This window comes from Malania oleifera, chromosome 11 (genome assembly GCF_029873635.1).
Source record: "Malania oleifera isolate guangnan ecotype guangnan chromosome 11, ASM2987363v1, whole genome shotgun sequence".
Taxonomy (NCBI): Eukaryota; Viridiplantae; Streptophyta; class Magnoliopsida; order Santalales; family Ximeniaceae; genus Malania; species Malania oleifera.
In genome coordinates, this window is record NC_080427.1 from 42,641,656 (window position 1) to 42,647,655 (window position 6,000).

Here is a 6,000-nt window from a genome sequence, read left to right on the forward strand (position 1 = left end):
TTTTAATTTTCACTCTCTTTTCTTATTTATTTAATACACCTATCTCGGGTCGGGTTCTTACAACCTCCCCTCCTTACAAAATTTCGTCCTTGAAATTTTTAATCTCTCATTTACCAACTCAACAATATACCCAAACACATACCCGACTCTAGAAAGAGCCGACGGCCACCTACATAGCAACCCCGTCCCAAATACATACATACCCTCACTTATGGCGGAGGAATACCATGGTTACATACATACCATCTCGGGAGCTCACAATATTACAAAACTCTCCCTCAAACCATCCACACATCATTACTACGATAATAGAATATTACATACATACCCATATTGATCCTGCTACCAAAGCTTCTTGTAACGACTTTATTTTTTTTCCATACAATTTTTTCAAAATTTATATTGTGAAATTTCACTGCCCTGATACCTTTTATTATAAATCATACCATCATCATCACGGACCAGATAGGAACAATGGAATTTAAGACACAATAAACTACCTATACAGCGGAAAGCAAAATACATATAACCACATCAATATATACAATACTAGAGTATCAGAAGTTTCCCATAATATGCGTATACAATCATTTCCAAAAATACCCTCAACTGAACTTAGAGACTACTCCAAAAATGACTTCCCAAAATACTCACCTTACAAATAGGGCAGTATTGTAGTCCCCTCTATCCGCAAGCTTGATCTGTTCGCCTAATTGGATCGCTTGAAAAATGTTAAATCACTAGGATGAGACGACGTTAAGTAAGATGAAATATGCTATTACTAGTGTGCGGCAGGTGAGTTTACATATCTGTAAAAATTGATTTAGAAATATCATAAATAGCTGAGACTGAGAAAACACGTATAAATAATGTGCAGTATAGCTTATACCTATGTTATTTAACATAACTGTTTTTCTGGATTTTCTATTCATAATACTTCTAATATTCATAGGTATGTCTATGGTTTCTGTAAATCTAAATATATATATATATATATATATATAAAATAATTGAGAAAATTTCCCTGGATGGATAACTGAAAATCATGATTTAACCTCTTATGACAGGGTTGTGTGGCCCGAAGGCGGGACCTATCTTGGCTGGCCGACTAGGATAAGTCAACTGAACTCCAAAAGTTAGATCGACCTCCTCAACCCTAACTGACGAGGAGTCTGTCTACAACATAGGCATGATTAACTGCTGAAAATTCACATACTATCTGAGTTATGTGGTTGCACTCTGAATTGAAAATAACTACAGTACCGTACTCTGCTGACTAAATCTGATCCATTAGGGTCTGATACTATATATGTAACTAACATTTTATATTACTGGTTTACCATGATTTTGAAATAACCATAACATTACAAAACTGATATGAAAATTTGAGTAAGTGACTGAATATTTAATGTCTATATATCTGTGTATCTGATAATCCGGGTGTTATGGTTCTGAAATCATGGTGTTCTGAAATTGCTGAAAATATATGTTTCTATACATATACTGTAAATCATGTTTCTAAATATAATGTATAATTTCTATCTGTATATGTACTGAAAATTCATCATTCTATAAAATATATATATATATATATATATATATATATATATATATATATATCCCATGATATTTTCTGCTAATATACTGTAAAACATGGTATTTGTAGTTGCATAAATACTGTACTAATTTACTATAAGCTTATGCCACATGATTTAAATAAATAAATTCACATGCTCTAAAATCTGTATTTTCTGCTATACAAATATTTTATAATCTGAATAATAATAATCTGGTAAAACATGTAATTTATGCTGATTATCATACTAAAATTCCTAGCATAGCATATTTCCCTCACCTAACTATCTGAACACTAGCTGCTATTTATAGTCTCACACGTACAAAATTTATAATTTCAACATCTTGAGACAATACACACATAATTTCCCAATCAAATAACTGAATTCACCTAAATAATTATTGCATACATACTTCCCCAAATCCACATATGCTCAATTCCTAAACTATTATCCATATATCATTTTACCTACATTCCTGAAACACCACCCACTGGGGTCCTCAACCCTTGCCTACAAGGTTCCAAAACACCATACTCCTTAAAATATAATACCCTGATTTTACTTCACAAAACTCCAGTATATTCACATATAATACAAAATCTGGTCTCAAACGAATTTGGTAATACTGAAAATACTCAAATAATTTACTTACTCTAGTTTTGGGATGGTTCCCAAACTTTTCAAATCAACATTTTGCTCCGGCTATGTTGTAGAAAATCTTCCCAAAATCACCGTGGTAGCTTATGATCATCGAACCAGGGAGAGATGAAGCCAGATTTCTAGAGAGAAGTCAGAGGAACCGTGTAGAGAGAGAAAGAGAAACTCATAAAATAAATTTTTCATCAAAAATCCATTTTGGGGCTATATATAAAATGTTGTCCACGTGGCCTTGTCGACGAACCACGTCACCTTATAGACGAGTCCAAGTTGTAGTCTCGTCGATGAACGCCTACTCCTCGTCGACGAGATTCAGGCCCTGAAAACGGCCCTCTCGGTAATAAGAATATCAGGAAGATATACTACTAAAGATTATGAAGATGCAAAGGAACAGGAGGTTCAGAGTGCTTTTAGAGACATTGACGAAACAAAAGTTTTGTTAGACATAATAGAAGATATCCAAAATGCTCAAGATGTGTGATGACCCAAAAATATATATATAATTAAAGCACAATAATAATAAAATAATAAAAATGGTCATTGAGTTAATATCAATACAGAAGTGTTTTTCTGTAGGATCCTTGATTTCATGTTTGATGCCAAAGAAAGATCTTGTCTAAGCGAGTGTTCAGAGACCATTGCGGCTCAATCGCTCCCTGGAGGTCGGCCTGGTCAAAATGGAATTTCATAAGATAAACAGGATAGACACTGTTTGTACACGTAAATAAGTATATATACATAAAATAGTGTTTTGACAGACATAATTTGTAAAAATACATAATAAGATGATAATAATATAGGTATCATATGTGGAGCCCACAAGACTATATGGGGTCCACATGAGTCTCGGAACCACAAGACACTGTTTATATACGTAAATAAGTACATAAAATAATGTTTTGACTAATATAATTTGTAGAAATATATGATAAAATAATAATAATATAGGTATCCTATGCGGGGCCCACATAAGTCTCGAAGCCATATGGAGGTTTACACGAGTCTCAAAGTTATGTAGAATGCATAAAATCGTATAAGAGTTATTCGAATTACGTAGGATCCATTCAAGTCTCGAAGTTGTGTGGGGCCCACATGAGTTTTCAAAATTCAAATTTAATTTTTGTTCAAAAATAAATAATAAAATAAATAAATACTAAAAATAGTTTTAAAGTAAAAACAATGATAATAATAATGATTAAGAAAAATAATAAAATAATTAATTAACTAATTGACTAATTAATTAGGTAAGTGATTAATTAAAAATTTATTTAATGGGAATGGTGGCAAGCACTCCCATATGGCCTCCATCCCCATCCCATACTCAACCCATACCTTGCCCATCCCTTGCCCATTCTTTAATTTTAAAAAAATTATAATTTCACCCATCTCCCCACACTTTTATAAATTTCATTTCTTCCCCAAAATTTTCCTATAAATAGGGAACTCTTAACTTTCATTTTTCACAACAATTTTTCAAGGAAGAGAAGGATTAGTGAGTGAAAGAATTTGTGGTGGAGAGAGAATTTTTGAATAAATTCTCAATCACCCACTCTTTCCGATCTCATTTCTTAGAGATAGTTACAGTGTTCGTAAGAAAGAAGGTAAGTAAATTTTGATTATGTTAGTTTTTTTTTATTTAAAATTCATACCCGAGTTTATTTTATAAGTAAATTTCAATTATGTTAATTAGTTCCACAAAATTTCTATGAGTTTATTTTTACGCGTATTTAATTATACCAGTTATATCTTTAATATACTTGCATCTATTTTTGGGTTAAGAAATGTTTTAATCCCCTCGGGTAAATTTTCAGCATATCTTTCTATTCAAAAATAAAATTATATATATTTTTAACCCAAAAATTGTGTAGCATGAGTTTATTTCTACGTTGCATTTTTTTTTATATGAAAATATGAGTAAAGATGAGATTTTTACGATATTATTTTAAATTGCATAAATTATAATAAGATGATTTTAAAACCCCTTATGGTAATGAAAGTTCAAAGTTACAGATGCTCGGTACCGCAGCTTAAAGTTTATGCGGATCAGAGTGCACCCAAACTGTTTACAGAGTGGTTATTTATGTTAGTGGATTTCTCCTGAGTGCACACCTGGTTCCGGGCCAGGACTTAATAAGGAAAATCTCACTTAAAGTTTACGTACGTTGATTTAGTTTGGTCGGCCAGCCAGTTAAGTCCAGTCTTCGAACCGCACAACCCAGTCATGGGGGTAAACATGACTTACGGCAAACAGGCCTAAGGGTAGTTTTTATAATATATGTTTATACATAGTTAACTACGTGTACAAAGTAACTGATGATTTGAAGGAAAAGTATAAGTTTACATGAAAATGATCATTCTATTGCTTAAATGACGATATAAAGAAAACGTATAAGAAAAAGTATATGTATATTTATCATTAAATATTTATACAGTTTTAAAGTTAAAAGTTTAATTTAACAGTTATAGTATATGATTATAAAATTGTACTGTTATAGTTGATGGTAAAAGTTTTATGCAGAAATTTTTAAATTTATATTTATTCTAGAGACAATTTTGAAGTTATAATATTAAATATTGTTTTACGAAATTTAAAAAAAAAAAACTCATTTTGACCACACACTAATAATAATCTTATTTACTTACTGAGCATCGTCTCACTCCAATAATATTTTTATTTCAGATAACTCTGAAGAGCATGTTGGAAATCAGGCTTAGCAAGCATGCGGGTGAGGGTAGAAAAATAAAGATTGTTTAGAAATATTAGTATGATGTCAGATATTTATACTTATGTAATTTTTCTTCTTTTGAAATAAATGATTGTAATATGGAAAATTAGTGCTCTGGTTTACTAAAAATTGAGTTTATTTTGCTTCCGCTGTAAATTAGTAGTAAAAGGTTAATATCCCAGACCCCTCGGGGTTGGGGTGTTACAAGATAAGTTGGAGAAATTACTACATCGTGAAAAATGGACAGAGAATGAAGTCTTAGAGATTCAGAAAAGAATCAATAAAAGGCTTAACGAGGTAGAAGACCTCAAGGTTAAGAAACTAGCCAGTGCTGAAAAAATTCTTACAAGAACCAGTAAGGGTTCAGCAAGGGGTGGATCTGCAGGAGCAGGACCATCAAGTTATCGGGAAGTAGTGTAAGTAAGTTTTCCAGAAGTTTCATCTTGGGATGCAAAGCCAGTTTGGCAGCCCCTAAGAATGGAACCACAACCATGGGAGCGAAAGAAGTTATCTTCCAAGGAAATGCTCCAAACCACGGCAAAACAGCAGGAGCCTATTTTAAATTACCCAAGAAGAATTCAGGAGGATTTCAAGCCAAGGAAAAGTGTTCCAGAGGGAGTACCCTAGAACAGAACAATCCTTAGGCTCAATTGCGAAAAGGATCCTGTAGTTGCGATTGATGATTGGACTATGGATATTAGATATCATATCCTTAACAGAAGAATCAAATCTTAGTCAGTGGAGCAAGCATATAAATTTGCAGTAGCCACACTAAGAGGAAATGCTGGAGATTTTTGGGAGATACTTCAAAGGAACTCATATGTGAGTACCATTATTATAAACACCATCAAAACTCCAGATGAAGTTATTGCTATCATAGCTGATTTCCTCAAACAGGAATTTGTAGGATATTCGCTAGTTGATAGAGGTGACGAGCTAGTTGAAAAGGTCAGAATGGCTCTCAAAAATATTTAGATCTGTGACATGTGTTACTTTGATGATTTTCTTTGTAAATTTCAATATTGGTATTACAAGCTCGG